This window comes from Lepisosteus oculatus, chromosome 8, assembly GCF_040954835.1.
Source record: "Lepisosteus oculatus isolate fLepOcu1 chromosome 8, fLepOcu1.hap2, whole genome shotgun sequence".
NCBI lineage: Eukaryota > Metazoa > Chordata > Actinopteri > Semionotiformes > Lepisosteidae > Lepisosteus > Lepisosteus oculatus.
Genome location: NC_090703.1, coordinates 16679976 through 16701764, shown reverse-complemented (window position 1 = coordinate 16701764; position 21789 = coordinate 16679976).

Below are 21789 nucleotides of genomic sequence, written 5' to 3'. Positions count from 1 at the left end.
AACATCAGTATGCCTCACAAAATGTGAAGTAATAAGAAAACAAAGCAATATACTTAGCTTGACATAGGACAGTTGAAAACAGGCTATCCAATATTACAGAAATAATACTGAATGCAAACGTGACAGTGAAGTTAGCTCTGTAATAACGGATGTACATGCATGCCTAAAGTCTACATTATTGTATTATTATATGAAGAGTGCCTCAATGGCTAGTGTACAGTACATAATTTAAGTGATACTGCTTGCTGTTAAAAAAATGGCACAAAATCAGGGATGGGGCAGCCAAAAAAAAACATTTGGTCACATGTAAGAAGACCAAGGCTAGAATTGTCAAAGATCAAACAGCAGTGAGGCTTCAGGGTTGGCCACTATGTTGCTGAGATACCAAATCCAAAACTTTTCTCCAGATTTTCTATGGAATATTTGTGTTTTCTGAACTCAAAGATCAGTGCTTCTCTGAGCTTAGAAGGTGAGAAGCAAATACGTACAGGGAGTGCTCTATAATTACCCAGTAATGATGCAGACTTGTAAATATACAGTGCGCTACTTTGTAGTCATAGAGCTGCGACAGGGTGTATTCACAATATTGTGTTCACACACTGTATAATAATAAGTCACGGCCTACTGCTGTTTGAGCTGAATGCTTCCCATTAACCATTAAAACAAGGACTGGATCTAGAGTACAACATTTGTGATCGTTTAGTAATTGGTGTTTTTGTACCTGTTCTGGTTTCTTTTCAGCAGTTTATTATTTCAGACCTGTGTTCTCATCACAACTCTTTCAGATTTTTTGTTTATGATGTGAATTAAATAGCATTTTTTTTAATTATTTACATTGACAAAAAACATTTTTAATAAAACAATCTGCAGTACATGAGTTATATCACATTTTACTGTACATACCCTATTCCTTTTTTGGAGGATGCTCTTTAACTTATTGAATTTTTCACATTTTAAATCATTTGATAGGTTCACTTCATAAAATAAATATCTGGAAATATTATTAAAATTATTTTATACAGCTGTTACAATGTTTAATTTTAAAGTTAAATTTATCAAATTATTAGATGTGCATATTTTATATGTGATTCCACAATAAATAGCACAAGCAACATGCAGTATACGTACCGTACATGTACATTAACATGTTGTTAAACAATGTTGTAAAACAGAAGATTGACAGGAACTCAAATCATCTTTAACTTCTGATCCTATGTATAAATATTTGCCGGTTGTCCACAACTCTACATACATCTTTTCTAGCACTTGGTGTTGCTAAGCCCTTACATTTATCTTGTTTGACTCCCCCAAACCAGGATGGGAGTAACTTTCTCACCACTCTCCAAATAAGCAGTGCTTAGAGATTGAATGTATGGAGACAGAATTCTCTGTGTTAAAAATAAAACTGTCTTCTCTTTTCTCCCAGTTCTCCCAATGTCATCAACTCTCCCTGAAAATCCAGAACAACTATGGCTGTTTCCTTGCCTCTCTCTTCCATTATCCCCACTTGCTCTATTCCTTCTCCCAACCCCTTTTCTCTGCTTTTCTAGTGAAGCATCCAACCTTTGCTGTTTCATCTGTCCACTTTGTGCAGTTCTCCTTTTCGCTATCCCTGGTGGAACCCCAAGGGCCTCAGTCCACGCTGGCTCAGGGCTCCTCGTTCACAGCTCTCCCCTGGTTCCTACATCCTAGTCCAGCTCCAAGCTGTTTGGCAGTGGGTTTCCTCCTCCTGTACGCAACTGTACCCAATGGCATCCAACTAGTGCGGTGTTTGGCTGACATATCTTCTTCTTTTGTGGATCCTTCCTCATCCGTTCAGTTCTAGCAAACTTCACCAAGAGATCACTCTCTACCGGTTCCTTTTCTATGTCTGTTATGTCATGGCTGGCTCGCGTGCACTGCCCCGGTTGGACTGACAGATTTAAATGCAGGTCTTGAGTAGATGTGGATGGGCATAGTGAGGCTGACTGGTAGCCTTGGGATTGAAGGCAGACAGGAGCGCCTGCTATGGTGTGGTTGACAGGACAGACTGGAGGAAAAAGGCTGACTGGACAGAGTGGACTGGAAAGCCAAGTGTTGTGAGGCTGACTGGAAGACTGGGGATCGAAGGCGGACAGGAGAGCCTGCTGCAGTACAGCTGACAGGAAAGGAGTGCCACTAAATTTATTTCTGTTAGCAAGGAGTATCTGGATGCTGTCAAGGAAAGCGCCGATTTGGATAATGGGGATCTTGCAATGAGCCAGAGGGAAATCTCAATGTCAGGTGCTGCAGGTATCTCAATGTCAGAGCACTGAATTAGCAGGGTTTTTGGGCTTCAATGTGGTGATTAATTATACTGATTGCATGATTGGTTCCCTGATTGAAAGGGAAAAGGGACACACAGACAGGTGGCCCGACCTGGTTCTCGCAGGCTGAGGTAGAATGTGAATGCTCTCTGAAAAGCACCATAGGCAATGAGCAGGTCTCAGCCCGGGCGTGACATCTTCAGCAGGAGCACAGATCATTGCAGGCTGTTCTTTCAGGGTCTCCTCAGTGTTTTCCGCAGCCCACTACAGAATTCTGTAGAAGCCTATACAACAAAGCACATGCCTGCATCATAAGTGCTTCTCATTCAGTCCTCTTTTTGGTGAATGTGACAGCTCTGGCCTTCCTCAACTAGGTGAGCTAAAGCCAAACACTAAAGTATTAAGTAAGCTATCCCTTCATATTCATTAGTTTGGGAATTTGAATTTGATGGAACTACTGAAATAAGTATTAGAGCAACTGCATTTGTTTCATTTTCAAAGTTCTCAGTATAAATCACGTTAAGACTTTGGTTTTTATAAATTGCTTCACATCCATCATAGAGGATTGCAAGGATTTCTTAGTGGCAGATACAGTGAAATGAATAAATGTATATATATATATTAATTTTGCAACATACTGAAAATTAATGTACAGAAATTTATTTTAAATGTCTGTCTACTACATTATACAGAATTACTTTTTGTTAAAACATAAATCTGAAAAAAGAAATATAAAAATGTGATCTTTCCTAATAGCAGGCTGAAGTCTGACTGAAATTACCCTATGAGCATTTCATTTTCATAAGGCCATGTTTCCAAAAGTAATAAAGAAATGTATGTTGACTGTAGCTCCTTAAGATCTTGTTTTAAAACTTTCCAGCAATATTTCACATTGCTTATGTAAAGTGTAATTTAGGGAATGAAAAAGGTACCAAAGAGTTTGTTTGTTAAATGCAATCTGACTGCCTATGTAGCTTATTGTCTGATTTGTCTTATATTTTACAACTTCAACAGTCATGCAGAAATTGCAGAAAATAAACATATACATGATATAACATTTCATATAATAATAATAATAATAATAATAATTAATAATACTAATAATAATAATAAATGCTTACACTTATATAGCACTTTTCTGGACACTCCACTCAAAGCGCTTTACAGGTAATGGGGACTCCCCTCCACAAACACCAATTTGCAGCATCCACCTGGATGATGCGACGGCAGCCATAGTGCGCCAGAACGCTCACCACACATCAGCGGGGAGGAGAGCAGATAAATAAAGCCCATTCATAGATAGGGATTATTAGGAGGCCGTGATTGGTAAGGGCCAATGGGAAATTTGGCCAGGACACCAGGGTTACACCCCTACTCTTTTTGAGAAGCGCCCTGGGATTTTTAATGACTACAGTGAGTCAGGACCTCGGTTTTACGTCTCATCCGAAAGACGGCGCCTGTTTACAGTATAGTGTCACCATCACTATACTGGGACATTAGGACCCACATAACACCTCTTCCAGCAGGGACCTTAGTTTTTTCCAGGTACTGACCAGGCTCATACCTGCTTAGCTTCAGTAGGTTGCCAGTTGTGAGTTGCAGAGTGATACAGCTTCTGGCTATTTTATCTTTTATTTATATTGGAATCAAATGTAATTAAGAAACTTATTAAGAAAGAATTACTTAACAGGTTCAGTTTCAAAATAACTGACACACATACCTCTACATTTTCTACCTTTACATTTTTAAAGATGTAAAAAAATACAGTTATTTAAAGATTTATATTGTAGATTAATGACATTGACTTTTATATATGAAACACTGTATGTGAAGAGTGATGTGCACTCTAGAAATTCAGGTTTGCTTTGGTGAAACATGACAAACAAAAATATACATTTGTCATTCATTAGAGTAAAACTGCACTTTTTCCATACTCTTAGAAGCAAACATGTCTTAAATTTTGTCTTTTGTTGTTCACAAAAAACAAAGACCACAACAAAGTAATTTAAGTAGTATTAAAATAGACCATTTTCCTTTCCCTTCCTTGCTTAAAATGACTTCTATGTGAAAATCTATGTGAGTCAAATATTTTTTCAGCTTTCAACAAAGGAGTTTTTACATTTCATGCTATGTAAAAATGAAAGTTTTATTCAAACACCCTACAAGTTAAGTCACTGTGTTTTTTTTTTCTTTTTTCATCATCATACACTAGTTTGCTTGGTGGAAAGCAAAACTTGAATTTATCAAAAGTCTCTATCTCTAATTTATCTCTAAACTAAATTATCAAAAGTAATAATCTAGTAAACAAATTACTGTTTTAAATTCTGGGGCTGATTAGCTACTATCAAACAAGCAAGATAAAATGATTTCCTCTCATTTGTTCAGGAGGGCATAGAGTAGTCTATGAACATTTGCTCTGTGTGCTGGTTAAAAAAATAAAGCAATTTATAAACATACAGCTACAGTAGTTTTAGGAAATGTATATCTTTGCAGGAGTAGGTAATTCTAGGGATTTGGTAAAACAGTGTAATTAATTGTAGTTACTTAGTAAACAATTACATAAATTAAAATAAAATTCAACTGGGAAAATCATGGATTGACCACTGTAGCAAAGAACTCTTTTCTTGAGCCTGGCTGGGATTCCCCAAATCAAGGAAAAGTTTAATCTGAAAGGTTTCCTGAACATTCAGTGCAACGGCAGAGCAGTTGTCAGTGGGAGAATCAATCAGTGCAAAATGTCTTGTAAGGCACTGTGTAGGTCACAGTATATCAAATGAATAACAGCTCTGACAGGTGAGCATATGAGAGTATTGTCTCCACAAGTCTACATTCTCCATGTGTGGTAAAGGTGTTATAGCCTTAAAGTTGAGCTAACTACCAATTGATGTTTCCAAATTACAAAAATGTTTGTGTTTGCAGTACACAGTATGTATATATATATATTTAAGTGAATCTATTTATTTCTTTTCACATCTTAAAGCCTGTATAATCAAACAAACTTCCAGGAGGTCATGTGAGATCTCTACCTTAGGTACAGTAGATGTCTTTGCAGAGTTCATGTTTGAGTTTTGTGTTGTGAGGCTAAAATATGACACTTGGTCACCAAGTTTTTCCAAAATCAGCTTAAATAGTGAAGGTCTAGGCCTCTATTTTGCCAGATGAAAATTTTCACCCAATGCAGGTTTTCAACCAACCACATGTCAGTGACCATGTGCCTAGAAAACGTGGCAAGTCACATCTTGGCTAATGTGTAAAAGTTGAAGATTTGCAATGTTGTATGCCACACAAAAATAAGATTAATTTAATAAACCAGACAATCGTCCTCAAGGGTCCCCTACCATGACCAGTAACTCAAAACAGTACCTCCCTCTAACCACAAAGCACTCCACAGAAGAACCAAAAGCAGCATTTGTAAATTTTGCATTATGTCTTTCTTAAAACAACTTGAATAATTTTATCTGTATGGTTTTCCTCAAGGAAATCCACTAAAGTTGTCTTACCAAAATTTTGCATAAGAGTTCATTGCCTCTGCTTTTTGATAAAATCTTAAGCTGTACTAGAATGCAATATCTTTATTACACTTTTTATAGCACAGCACAGAAAAGCTCCTTTACTGTGTACTTTTGGCAAAATCAATAAGGAAAGGAAGTAACGATAACACTGGAAGTAATTTTGGGGTGTCTAGTCTATATGATATTCTGTATATTAAATTTAGAAAAAAATGTAACTCTTTGTAGAAATGACACTTGTTTTACCAGATACTAAAGGAGGGCTGTTTCATCATTGTTGTGGTTTTCCTGAATCAGTAGGAGCAGAAACCTTTCAAATATAAAGAGGAAGAAAAAACTTGGATTATTTTTTTTAAATCTTGGCTTCTGGATACTTCACAACATGACACCAATAAAAACAAAACAATAAATGAATATTCAAAATCATCCATAATTACTTGGCTTTAATCTCAACCAAATGTCAAGTCATTTTCATCCCTTTCAATATAGTCTTTGTGTTGTACTTTTAAATATACGGTATATCCTTCACAAAACACGAGTTTCCTCTTTTGCTGTGTCTCTAATTCGAGAGGTCTGGTCTCTTTGATGTCCACAGACCAGTGCCCACATGTCCAGCCTCTCTTGCCAGGAAACTTCAGCTTGTCCCCAAGGAGCCCTGCTGGCTTCTGGGAAAAGTACTTTTGATGTAATGAAAAAAAAAGATCAGAAATTTTGTTTTCCTTTCATGTATTTTATGTTTTGTCCACAATTCATCTGATTTGTTGGCAAAATTATCAAGCTTTTATGTGTTAAAAAAAAAGCAAGTTAATACTTTGATTTGAATAACAAAAAGCCTTGGCCATTAATGAACAATTAACTTTTGGCTCTCCTACAGACCTAAATGAATAAAGATCAGAAAAGGAGACAAACTGTGACTCAAATTAAGAGTCACTAATAGTCTTGCCATTTTCTTCATATCAAGCTCTACAGCACAGATTCTGTGGTGAAAATTAAGACCCTCGCTTCCATCATGTGTTTTCATTTTGTTGGCCAAGAATATAGCCGTTTTAGTACAGTGTTTCACACATTGCGTTCATTAAATGATTGATACATTTTTAGTGCTTTCTGCATTCGGTGTTTTAGTTGCCAGAAGTCAGACACTCTTGATTTTTCTGTACATTATCCATGTACAGTTTTCCAGTCAACAGGGCGCATGAACAGTGAGTTTGTTCTCTTGACAATCATTAATATTTATTGCTTGAAAACATTATCATCTGTTCAGATCTCCAGCTCTATGTAGAGGTCTTTAAATGGCTGGCCTGATCGTTTTTGCATGGACTTTGTTTCCATTGAACCTGTTGGCTGACAGAACTGTAGGGGGGGGGGGGGTAGTCCTGGTGATGTCCCCCACCACCTGAGAAATAGACATTGCCAGAGTGTAAGTGTAGCCTTTGTGTTATGAACATTAAAATGTCATCACAAAACTGAAGTATCTTTTAATAACCACAAGTTGTATAAATCCTCAGATAATCAAAACAACAGTCCTCCATGGTTTGGAGGTTTTGGAGGTATATGAGAATTTGTTTTGGGGAGAATGCAGACTCCCTGATGAACTTCACGTAAGGTCAATTATGCCAGGTTGTATCATACAGTAACATTTCTCTTCCCCCCTCTGGTGAATGTCTCCAGGCACTTCATAGCTGACAATTCAAACAGTTGTAGCATAAACGAGCAAGAATTATTTTTATTGTAGTGGTAGATCTAGTGAAGTCACTTATCATTGGGTGTCTATCTTTGACACTAAATACTGTGGGATTCCATTCTCTTCTCCCTTAAATACCTAAAAGCCACCATTGTGGTTTAGGATTGACCATCACTGTATCACATATCTCAAATGACGTCAGACCTTTGTTCAAATAGGTCAAGAGGTATTCAGGTTAAATTGCTATTGCAGTGCCAAACTGGATATGTATACATTGCTTGTACTGTACATTTTCTTTAAGATTAGTTGCTCCGCTCAAACCCAGTATCTCTATCATATGAACTGTCTTCTGTGGAGCAATGAGATGTTATATTAATTAAATTGAGATAATGGAGAACAGGTTCTAATGTGTTGCAATACAAACAGGAGAACCTATTACCACTGGTATTCACAAGAGGTTGAAAGCAAGCCATCTTGGACATTAAAAATGGCTATGGGGAGCTCATATAATGTTAGCAACCTAACTTAGCATAGGTTGGTGCATTTTGTGTTTCTTGGCTTTTGAATCCAATTTATTTAATAGCAATAGAGGCAATAATCTTTTAAGCTGTAGTCTCTTTGAGACAGATCATATCAGAAAAACTGAATAGTTACAGTAGCTGATGGAAACTGATTTCAATGAAAATATGCACCACCAACATGCAGCATCAGCAAACCATTAAGAACAATGAACTGTACTGACTGTGAGCTACAGTATAAAGTCAGGGCTATCTAATGAACATGATGATGGGAAGCTGCCAAATAACCTTGTATCAGATTTCCCACAGTGACATACAGTCTCCTAAAATCTTGTTGATGGCTGCTTTCAAATTTGGGCAGTATCAATGGAGATAAGTCATTCAGAGTCCTCAGCATTAAAAGAAACGTTTCCTTTAAGCTCCCTCATTTTTTAAATCCCTATCAGGCTAAGACCCCAGGATGAGGCATAGAATCACATATGTGTATATATTTCTTTACCCTCAGTCTCACTTTTATATGTCATGGTTAGTGTATACGTGGCAGAGTATCTGCTCAGCTCCTTCACTCCAAGCCCTCCTTCATCTCAGGCAGGTGTAGTATATCCCTGCTTTTCATCAAAGAGTACGTTTACTTAAGCCCAGTCACTGTGATTAATCTGGATACCTCCCCTCCCTTTTACTGGTAGTATTAGGTGTGTAATTATACAGCTGTGGTTTTTAAAAGCAGTGCAACGTAGTTGTAGAGTGACTAGTTGGACTACAGATCATACTGCTTCAAAAGCAGTGGTCAAAATTTTAGCTAGCATCCTTTTTGTTTGGTTTCAATTGTAAAACATTAGTAGATCAACAACCCAGCTAGTTTTGTAACAGCTAAGATACCATGTGCTTCTATTAGTACTTGCAGTGGTGCTAGAAGCAATATTTTTCTTGGATGAGATTGTATCTTAAACTGAAATAGGAGAGAAAATTGATAATAGAGTTAAGTGCGAAAAGCTTCTGCACAACAAGTTCAATACTTATCTTCAGCCTTTCAAAGATGGATTCTATGGTTTGCACAGCCATGTTTAGAGTCCCTTTTCAGAAAAAAGAAACATTTACATTCTTAAATAAAGACAGTTTATGATTAAGCTTTTTAACTTTGTGTCATGGCAGAAGCCATTAGTAGATGTCTCCATTTTGCACGGTAGCATATAATTTGCATTCTATAGTTCTACTGGTTAATGTCTCTTTTATTTGTTTGTGTAGTGCAACTCGCACACCCATACATGTGCTCCCCCTTGTAAATATGTAGTTGTTTTTCTTTTGTGCATACCAAGTTAACTGAAGCTATACTCTCAGAAGAGAGTACTGCAATCCAATCCACTTTTCTCTTTTCATTTGTAAAAGGCTCTCAACAGCTTGGCGTCTGTTTTCTAACATCTTGTTTCTGTATTACACCGTGTCCTCTTGTTACCTGTCATTAGGAACGATCACTCTTCATTCCTAACATGTGGAACTGATTTAAGTGTCATTTTCCCTGCAGGAGGTTCTGTTTAAGTTGGATCGAGGTCCTATATTTAGATGTGTTCAATTATCTCAGATCAGCCATGAAAATAGGGAACAGCTAGCAAGTAACAGTGTTGGACTGTGAACACAGTGCAAAGTTACAGAGATATAAATATGCTGCAAATATATAACAGAGATTTTAGTACTATGATGAGTCTTTTGTGCCCTCACTTCATTGTCTTCAACTATCCTTCTGGGGGGAATGGTTTCACAAATACACTTCTAGCAGAGCAAGTGCAGTATGTGTTTTCGATTTACAGTACTTCAACTGTATGTGATTATCCTCAAACTACATCTAAATTATGTAGTTTACAGCATTCAAGCAAAATGAAAGCTCAAACAGAGAACTTGCTTTCAAATCAGGAAATACTGTAAGAACATATGAAAGATCTTCAGAATATGTTCAGCTATCTATATGATTAATCTCATTGTTAGTTTCCGTAAGTAATAACCTATGTGATAATTAATAAACAACATCCGGTTAGGAAAGTTAAGTTTCCTTCATTACATCTGTTTTTGATTTCACCTCCTCCTTGTTTCTACTTGTTTTTTGGTTTCAACTTCTCCACCCCAGCCATGGCACAGGGCATTCTAGGTATCAACAAGTTGTTATAATAAGGATACTGAAAAGAATGAGCCCAAAGGTCACATAATATAGTAAAAGAAGACCAAAATAAGCATTAAGATGTATTTTTATGGCACAGAACATAATATAAAACAGCAAGGTGCCATTGGTATATTACATTTTCCTCTTTATACTGTACTTACAATATGTATATGTGATGTCAAGGCAGAATCCTTGAAAAGTAAATGGTGCTTATATAAAGTTAAGTCAGTTCTGTCTTCTCACCTTAAACAGAGCTTGTTATAAACAGTGGTAATTTTGGAAATTCTCTAATTCAATTCAAGGTTTATTGTCCATTTTCAGGAAATTTGTTTTACAGCACACTGCCAACACAATGCGCAATGACAGACACAATTTTACCAACCAGGAATGCAACAGTATTACAGCTAGATAGTTGTGATGCATTGTTTGAAAGAGATATTGCAGTGGAGATAAAAGATTTCATGTGTCTATTAGTACCACACCTGGGGACACAGAGGTGTCTCCATGGCAAGAGATATTTGATCTTTAAGTGGAGGGGGAGAGAGACACAATCCATAATACACTTCGCTTTCTTTGCTACCCTCTGTTTGTAGAGGATATTTAAGGTGATTTGATTTGCTCCAATTAATTTGTTACTTAATTTGACTAAATTTCCCAACCTGTTACAATCAATGGTACTGATAACAAACCAGCAGGTGAGACAGTATGTACAGACACTTTCAATAAAAATGAAAATCAAACTTGAGAAAATCAAAGTTTGACTAGACTAAAAAGGTGAAAATTAGAATGTTTTAGCTTTGTGTTTACATTGATTTTAAAAAAAACATGATTGCAAAATAGCTGTCATTCACTCATTTTTCAGACTCCTAAAATGCCTCTTAAACCTCTCATCATAAAAATCAGTTTTTAGCCAGGCTACCAACCTTTCTAAGACCAAACCAGATGGACAAATGTTTTTTTCTGACTGACAAAACAAACAAATAGAACATAATTCTCAGGAATGTTAAGAATAGTTAAATATTGAATTTTGTGAACAATTATACTAGCAGTGTTTTTGTAAATGTACTATATAATAAAAACAATAAAAAAGGAACCAACAGTTAATGCACTTTACTTTAGTACTGGTTTGGATTTTGCTCTGTATATTAGTAGAAAGGAACATATCGACCTTAACTCATTTAATCATAAGACTTCTCTTTTTGCAGCTTAATATTTGGTTCCTTGTTCCTTTTAAGTTTGCACTGGACAGGGAAAGAGGCCAGCTTATCACAGGAAGGAAATGACAACAGTTACATCATACAAGACAGGAAGGCACACTGTGGATCTCTGTCAGTGCATGATGGGAGAAAAACAAGAAAACAACATGAAAATATTTTTTACTGAATGTGAAAAATGTTACAAACATACACAACTATTGCAGGCTTCCTGAAAGCCTGGCTAGAATATTTGCAATATATTGAGTAAAGTACATGGAGATGCAAACTGTGGTACTTCATCAAGTGTATATCCAGTGTATGATGTATGTGAGATTTTAATCAGTTCAATTTAATTAATTCAATTAATTAAATTGAAGTCACAGTGCCTTGGGAATAAAAACATAAATGATAATGCAATGGTCTCTGAATGCCATTAGTCAGCTTGAAACCTGTCTTCTTTATTTGTAATATGAGATATGATGTACATAAGAGGTCAATGTTCCAGAACAAAGGTCATGATTCTTAATCAATTCTGACAAGTAGAAGGGGTCACAATGAAGAACAACAAGTGTATGTCCAAGATCAGGAATGGAGAAAAAGATGTCTTCTTTGACAGAGGGGCATACTGGTAGCTTATCTGTGGTTAATGCACACATGTCAGACTGGCAAATTAATATGTTGTGCCTAAAAAAGATACTAGATCACTACTTTAATTACACACTTTGGCTTCTGCTAGATATTAGGTCTTGACAGATCAACTAGAAACCTTGCGCAATTGAAGAAACAGTGACTGGAATAATGTAAAGACACAGCACCTCTAAACACAAAAAACGTTTATATAGAATAACAATGTTTGCTGACATCTATTATATGTAATGTGTTTCACTATGTGAATTTATAACCATTGTTCCAGCCATTATATGAATAAGGTATCAGAATTCCTTTCCAGGAAAAATTCAAGCTACTGAAGTAAGTCACCGTATCTAAACAACCTCATCTTAAAACCTGCACAGAGAAATGGAACTTGGTACAAAATATTACCGAGAGATACACATTCCCAAGGACAAAAGTACACCAAAGTGGGAATTATATCGACAGATATACTGGTGTTTAATTTGCCCTAGAAACCCATTGCAGTCATTGTGCTGGACACTGATGATACTACTGCCCCCTGGCACACTACTAGTCAGAAATCAACATAACAAATTTGACAATTTAATTTTATCTCTGTAACAAGGAACCTAGTTTCTAGTTTTTAGTGTAACAAAAATATTCCCTCTTGTTTACAAGGATGATGCAGGACTTTTCTTCTTTAGGTTTTCCTACCACATTAACATGGTGCTGTGCTGGCATTCTGAATTGAATATATACAGATGTAGTCAAATAAAAATGGGAAAGAGGCAACAATATATTGAATACAAGTAAGATGTCTTATGCAGTGCTTTATAATAATAATAAATAATAATAATAAACTTTATTTTATATAGCGCCTTTAAAGGTGGCTTCTCAAAGCGCTTTACAGGATGACAACAACAAAAAATAAGAAGAATACAACAATAAATAAGGAGAATACACAAGATAAGTAAGATACAATTACAATATATAGAGGAGACCGTGGATGGTGGTACTATGTAGAGCAGAGGGGTGAAGAATGGAACCAGTTAAGTAAAGGCTTTTCTGAAGAAGAGGGTTTTGAGTCTGGATTTGAAGGAGTTTAAAGATATTTTTTACATAAAAAATACTTTATAGTTAGATCTGGTTTTGATTACTTCACAGGAATTCACTCCTGATTATTACATTCCATTTACACCAGAACTAGAAAGAGTCAAATACTGCATTAGAAAATATTCTAGGGTTATTTTATATGAATGCAGTACACTTACAGCCTCCATAACCTCATATGCATTTTTAAATTCAGACAAAACATACAAACCTCAAAACTACAATAACAAAGGGGTATACTGTATCTTAATGTATATGGGGTAAGATACATTTATATGGGGGCATTATTAAGTTCAAATATCTCCTTTACAGTCATAAGCAGAAAAGTGACATGGTTAATACCCTATAGTTCTATCTAGAATGCATAACTCTGATAGTTGTGAAAGTTATTTTTTAAGAAAAGTACAGAGTGCAAATTTTATAGCCCACACTCTATATAACTGTATACATAACCTGTAATTTTGCACGGACAGTAAAATACTTAAGGTGATAAGCAGTGAAAGTTGTCTTCTCTCAGGAGCTTACTTCAAACAATAAAACTTTTTTATTGCACACATTCAGGACATTGTAAATCTTTCCCAGAACGTTCGATTGTAAGTACTTTCATTTAATGGAGAAGCAAATCATAAAACTCTGGTAACACACAGTCCTCCTTTCTTTAACCTGGTTCTTCCAGGATTGTGTCCTCTCAATATGCAGAATAAATAGGTGTTTAACCTGTGTCCCCCTCAGCTCAAGACTTAATGAGCTTCCATGAGGATTGTCTAACAATTTTCTGAAACCTTATCAGATATGGCAACAGTACTTGGCCTAATGATGTCATGGATTTATTTGCTGCCTGTTGCCAGGGGCTTTTGAATGTCAGATAGAGCAGGCCTGCTATTATCACTGTACTTAAAGAATTTTATCTTGGTGCTCATAACCTGTTTAGTTTTACAAAACCTGATTACGAAAACCCGGATGCTCAAAAATGTTAATAAACAAAGAAATATGTCATTGATACCAGGTTAAAAAAAAGCTCTATTGCTATGTACTGACCCTATCAACAAAATCTGTATTTTTTCATAAATTATAATTATTTATGGGGGGAAGTGTAGCATAGTCTCTGGTCTCATAACTGGTGGGCTGTGGGCTTAGGTCTGTGCAGACACTGCTGTGCTTTGAATGAGGTACTTTATCCCACTTGCTCCAGTCCACCCAGCTGCTTAAATGCAGTACAACTCAGGGATTAATCCCTGCAGTATTGCTGGGGTTAATCCCTGAGTTGGACTGGCATTCTCTCCATGGGAGGGAATCACATACTCATTATGTTTAATAACACAGAAATTAGGATAAGGTCTAGCACAATGATCTGATGTGGGAAGGATATGACAATTACCTATCTATTATTAGTTTCTATTCATTTATAGTATCATATCCATTTCTTAAAACTTTCTTATTATCCATCAGATTATTATTATTATTGGATCCATTCATTCGTTTATTGAGCAGAAATCTGCTCATTCCTGGTAAGAGTCAAGCCAACCTAGAGCTTATCCCTGATGCACATGTGCCTAAGGCAGGGTTTACATACAATACATGCACACAAGGACAATTTAGGGGCAATAATTAATCCAGGCAGCATATGTTTGCAAAACACGGGAGGAGACCAGAAGACTACAGTAAAAGTGTAGTAAAAACTAACATGAATCGAGGAAGAGCATGTAAACTCCTTACAGACGTTGCCCTAGTCTAGAATCAAGTCCAGGTCCAAGAGTTATCTGTCAACCGTACATGCCACCCATTATAATGAATGTTAGTGTTATTGTTATTACTGCAACAGTGGACAACTATAACTGCTTTGGACTGTGATGTGTCTCAGTGGCCTTCACAAAATACCTTGTGTATCTGTGCAGTATAACCAAATTTCAAGAGACCAGAGGTCAGTTTTGCTTGTAGTATTAGAAAGACATACTGTAAGCAAGACTATGGAACAGATCTCAAAAATGCTACAGCTAAAGCTTACTATTTTCATTTATATCCACAGACATCGCTGATACAGAAATAACATGAAAGCTATAAAAAAAGACTGAAGTAATAAAACACATTAGTGTAAATCCCTCAGTAAGGGAGTTAAAAGACTATGAGAAGTCAAGTGAGAAAAAGCAGAGAAGTGGTCAGTACCTGCCAGCTGTGCAGAGGGCTTAACTGCAGTGTAGATTGTGGTTTGGCATGGATTTCTTGACCTAACTCTGTTCTGTTGGTACTGGCACAAAGAAAGGGCACAGCAATTTTTTTAAAGTAAAAAAGTAAGGTGGAGATCTCTTCCTAACAAAAAAGGATGATTTATGTTTCAAATAAACTGGAGGAGATCTATCTGGGAGTACATGAGCCAAAGAGAAATTTAAGAGGCTCAAGCACATTATCTCGCTGATGCATGAAAAATAAAGGCAGGATAGCCTCATGAAAAAGAAAGAAAAGAAAACAATATTTTCATCATGGGCACAATGTGTTTTAATGGCTCAAATATCCAGGTGCAGCTAACTCTAACAAAAGGTATTATATCATTTCCGTTGTTTTAAAGTGAAGTTGCTCTAAATGTTCTTTTGAAAGATTTTTTTTTAAAGCAGTAGCTTTAATGTGTGATTCAGACCTTGAAAAGATGTATTTTAAAGACATAACTATTTTTTTTTGCGAGAAAGGAAGATTGAAATGGATGCCTGAATGGAACAGAAGGCCAAAGAATATCCTAATTTCTATAGCATGAGGTGAACCAAGATCTCAGATTCATAGTCGTTTATCACAGGTTCACCTCCCCATGTAAATAGAAACCCCTATAATCTGTTCAGTTAACTGACACAGTTGGAGTGAAATACCTCTTATAAGTACTATTGTGTATCATTATCAAGGATTTAAACCAAGAAGAAGTCCAAACCAGACTTACAGGTTAGGATATAAATACATGCATAATTGATTGTAATTATGGTCTTAAGAAAATTGCTACTACTCCTCTTTTATTTTATTTTTTTTAGAGTGGCAGGTTATAATAGGAACATCACTACATTGGATTAATTTTTAATAGACATATTGTAGGTGAAAAGTCAGAGTGTCTGTCACTGTTTATGTGGATTTAGAATTGACTAGAATTACAACTTAACAGTTTATTGTAGATTTTTGGATGATTCTTAACTTTGAAGCATGAGATTACAGTTAAAGAAAAAGATGCCTGAACTAGCAATGGGACAAATTCAAGATTAACAGCTTAAACAAAATACAAAGGATATAATTGAAAGGTTCAGACATGAGTGTGCACCAGTGACACAATACAATGGAGGAAATAAGAGGACTTCTGTATGTACTGTATCACTCAAACATATCTTTGCATAATGAGTATTTAATCATATAGTGAAGACTCATTTTCATAATCCTTTCTATTTCTGAATATCATCATCTTGAGCATCTCACCACCATAGAGACAGTACAAACAATGTAGAACAACTTCATTCTTTAGGCTGATTGCTGATTCTCTTTGACACAATACATTTTATTATTTGACCAAGTGAAGCCAAAAAAAAATGCCAAGAAAATGGAGTTCACAAATACAATCTACTCCTTTAGGCAAAATTTTAATTAAATAATTAGTACTAGTTATTACAATAAAGAGATACTGTAGCACTCAAGTCTGCTGTTATTGTCAGCTCAGATCTGGGACTTTCCAAATACGCTGCTATATACAGTATGACAACCAAGAAAATCTATCCACTCTTCATTAAAAACTGTGTTGCAGTAATAGTGGTAAACGTAACTCGTGACTAAACAGAATGAAGTAGCATAATGTGAATGTGGTTTTAGGTGATGATTTCTGCAACACCACATGCAAGACACCCAGACAAGTTCTGTGAGATCTGACCTTTGAGATAAAAGGGAGACAGTAACAAGGCCTTTTCTAAGTATATGATGTCTAGAGATTATGAATGTGGGACTCTTTTCTAGCATATGCTAGTAAACCCAAAAACCATATTTCTGTCTGTTATTTGTGTAAAGGTCACTGGGAACGACAACAAGAGTGTAGACATTTGGCTTTATTTTCATTTTGCTGTTCATTATTTTTAAAAATAACCCGAAACACAGTTGTACCAAAATACAATGGCAGCTGTTTAAGAAAGCTCTACTTTCCTCCATTATCAAGCAGTCTCTCTCTCATTTTATCCTACCTTGATTTATCCTATCACAGGATTTAAAACACCCAGAGCCATGACTTTTAGATTTAATTAGTCCTCTACATTCAACTGTTGTACCCAAGTAAAAAAAGTATATTACAATAAAACCAAATTGCATTTTGAAATAAACAATTCAATTCTCTTTCAAAATTTATATCTGCTGTGATGCATGATTAATAAACCCTAGAGAACATCACGTGGTCTGCATTGTTCCCAATAGCTGCTCATGTCACATTCCTTCAGTTAACAGCATACACCAACATACTGTATAAAACTAAATGGAAAGAAACGTGATTTTTTGGACTTCTGGAGCACAGGTTGTGAGGCCTGTGAGCACTTTTGTTCAGACTATGGCACATTGAGTCTGGGATATACAGTATTGTTAGTAGATTATAATTGCAGTTCTTCAAGCAGTGGCACATGACTGCTAGAGCACCACTAGTATTGGGTGTGCCAGAGCTGGCAAGTGTATTCTTGGCATGCCATGTAACAGAATTCCCTGTAGCTTACTGAGCCTTTATGAGCTTGCTTTGTCATCAGCAAGAGCTGCATCAATCCACCAGTTGTAGCTCATTGTTTTGTTACTGTGGGAGCTGGAGTGTATGAAATGGTGAATGGTTGGTGTAACTACACATTACAGAAGAAATGCCCTTGGTGAGGTATTTGATTTAAGTGCCATTAGTTCAAGTTTGGTTGGGGTTTGAAACATAAATGATGATTACAGATTTTTAAACATGGCATATCTCAAAAAGGTTGTTTTACAGTTTTGTTCCCAAAGAGCGGCTGTGCAATAGCAAAGTGTGTGAAAGATATAGAGTTACAGATGATAACATTTGTCCTTATGTCCTTCCTGTAAGATCTTTGCAAGTGCAAAAATGACTATTCACATTTCCAGTCTGCCTCTCTTACTGTCATTATCCTTCATTAACCAAGCCTAAGGCATTCTGTAAGTACAATAGCCTCAGCGCTTTGCAGGATATTCGATAATTTGTCTCAAGTAAAGATTTTCTTTCATTTCTTAATAAAACCTTCAGTCATGGTACCTAGGTAATTGTTGGAATGCATATCATTTTGAGTAAAAGGATACAGACATATACTTTACAGATATTTATGGCACCAGACATTTGGCTTTGAGTGTGGTTTTTACTAGAGCCAGTAGTCAGTAAGGATATACTGTACAATGTAAAGGTACATTTATAGCTTTTAAGTACTGCAGACTAATTTACAATATCTGTACCTCCTTCACCTCGACAGTGCAGATGTCTGACACAGCTCAAGCAATGAGTGACATGAGATTTAAGATTTTGTACTAAGAGCACAACTGGCAATAGGCCAATATTTCTTGTCTCTGTGCATTGTTACTATAATTAATACTAACAATTCAGTAATAAGAATGTTTGGCTGCTACCTTTATTGAGGATGACTTATACTCAAAAACACAACTGACACAGTTGGAGTAAAGTTCTTCTCATGAGCACTATTGTACATCACTGGGACTTGAATACTCAAGTTCAAGACCCAAGAGTTATATTGTAAGTAAATGCCTTATGGAATTTGCTATTATTCCTGCTTTACGCCGAAATGCCAGGTTATAATAGGAACAACACTACTTTTGAGTAATTTTCAACAAAAAAATCGTGTATGTGAAAATTAAGAGGAATGTCAGTACGGCTAATAGTATTTATATGGACTTACAATTGATTCGCATTACAACTTTAAACTTATTGTGAAGGTCTGGAAGATTCTCAGCTCTGAAACATATGATTCCAGTTGAAGATAAAGACTGGGGGATTGTGACTGAGTGTAAGGCTGTCGTTTTTCCGTCTTTTTATTTTTTGTTCTTTTTGCCTGTCCTGCTGTGCATCTCCACTGGGGCAGGCTGACCCTTTTTCGCACTCTCTGCCCTACCAGATTGGACCCTGTTAAAAAGGGTAAGTCCAGTCTGGTTACCGCAGCGCTAAGAGGTCCTTTTTCCCAGGCCGCACCCTGTTAGATAGGGTAAGTCCTCGATGCCATGGTGCGCATCGGCGCATTTTTCATTTTGCTTTTGTTTTTTTTGCCAAAACGTCGACTTTTTGCCGGTGCTCGCCTCGGCTCCTCCCACTCCCACATTGTTACAGCTTCAACAATAAGAATGTAAACAAAACACAAAGGCTACAAATGAAAAAGGTACCAATGATAAAAGACAGTGGAAATCAGAGGACTGTATCATTAATTAGAGTAATAAGAATGATTTTTGATACTGTAATGCTCATGGAGTTCGTCGACGGAAAGAAACAGGCCGGAGGCTCTGGCACGGGTTGGCAGGACATTTATTAAAGATGCTGAGGGGGGTTACACACATAAGGACAAGGTAAATACCGCACTGCACCACACCTACACAGACACAGGAGGGAAGAGGGCGTCTCCAGCCCTCGTCCCACTATATACGGGCAGGTATTCCCGCCCCTCAGCCGCCATTCCCAGTCTGCCTTGCGTGTGCATGGCTACAGCACTACAATACTTTTATCCAGGATGATTTACAATTAAAAACAAGCAGCAAACTGGCATAAAAATTTAACAGTGCAAAAAGTATTGATGTAGAGAGATGCGGCAATAATATGATTTGGAACAATATTGAAATGCTTCAATAGTAATTTGAAACAGCAGTAGGTCATATATTGTACTGTATAATGCTATAACCAGAACAATATATGCATTACTAGGTCTAACAGTCTACAATGCAATATACTGAAATAACAGGAACATTGGATTGACCATGGGTACAATGACAGATGTACATTAAAAAAATAATAAGGATTTTCAACGTTTTTGGCAGCAAAGCAGATTATTCTTAAAGGTATGAGCCAAAGAACAAAAGAAAGGCTACAAACCAGACGCCATATGTCGTTTATTTCATTTAGGAAGGATGATGGCAATGCCAATCAAGATAGATATACTGTATGTAAGCAAATATGTGTGGAAAACCAATATGAAATAGTTATTTTTCCACTTAAACATAATTATGGGATTTAAAGTTGGCCCCGTCTTGAGACTGAAATAATTGAACAAATTTGCTCTGAAGAAAAATGCTTCATTTTACTCAACAGAAGAGAGAAATTGTTTTGGTCAGACATAACGTGTGCTCCTTTGTCATTGTGAACATTAACAGTAGATAGCAATGAATTTGAAAGAACAGTTTTGTATGAAAATAATCAATTTTATATACTTTGACCTTCATGGTCAAAGTGCTTTAGCTGGTATGAACTTTGTATTCATTTGTTTGAACCCAATATTCCTCTGTGGTTAAGATTTGGGCAAACTGCTCATTTGACAAATCAGCCGTGGAGTACAATGTTTGCGCACAGTTAGGAGTGTGCACAGTTTTTCTTTATTTCTTTATTTTCATATGTGGATTAATTTGCTTGACTATTGTTTTGACCAATAGGGTGGATATCGATCACTACTGTTCACAGGAAAACTTCAATGCATACTAATGGTTCATCTCTGTTTATTTACCAAAATGGCCAAATTACTCACCTTATTTCCAAATGTTGAGTCATTTGTTTTGTTTTCTTCCTTCTCTGCTCTGATGGGGAAAGAAATCTTTCTGACCTTTGCACTTGAAATAGTGGTCTCCCACAATGATATAAAGGAACGGCTTCATATCATTGTGGCAATAAACAATCAATTTTGCATTTCACTTTGAAAATCTGATGTCATTTACTTTTGAAACATTTCAATTCATCCACAACCATGGTAGTCACTAATCCTTAATACTGTAGAGCAAACACAAAACAAATACGCCATTAAAAGACAACCTAAAGAATAAAATGTTGTATAAATGTACATGCTCTTACACAGCTTGCTTTAAAACAAGTGATGACAAAACTTAATTTTTTTGGCTGAGCAGAAAAAGACACTAAATTAGACATGACAGCTTTTACACTAAAATCAATAATACTCCCTATTGCAAAATAGACCATGATGCCCTTGCTCTCTCCTTACAGAAGCGGGGGCTTTCTGGTTATATAAAATTGCATAAATTCATGTGGATTTATTGTGATAATAACCTTCTTCCTCTTTCAAGTTAAGAAGTGTTGTTTGTTTAATAAGATGAATTATAAAATGAATAGCAAAGAAGATTATTTAGGGTTGCTTAAGATATGATCGGATACATCTGACTGATTAACACCTGTTGGTTGCAAAATAATTCTCACAGTCATAATGATCTTTGACCAACTGTGTGGGTGTGAGGAATCTCCTGATATGCCTATCCAGAAGATGGCTTATGGTAAAATGTATACTAAAGGGCATCCATTTTAGTGTGGAGTAGGTGGCAAACTAATTTTTCACTTACTAATTATGTGAAAATATCTGTAACTGTCAGCCAGATTTGCATGTGAAGAGCATTTTGAGTCAGTATCTTCACCCAGCATAAATCATTTTTGAAAAATTCCCTGGGAATGCCAAAGACCTCAAAACAACAATGTCAGTGTGAACTCCATTCAACTCTGAGTCATTTCTTAATGATATAGGTGCATTCTG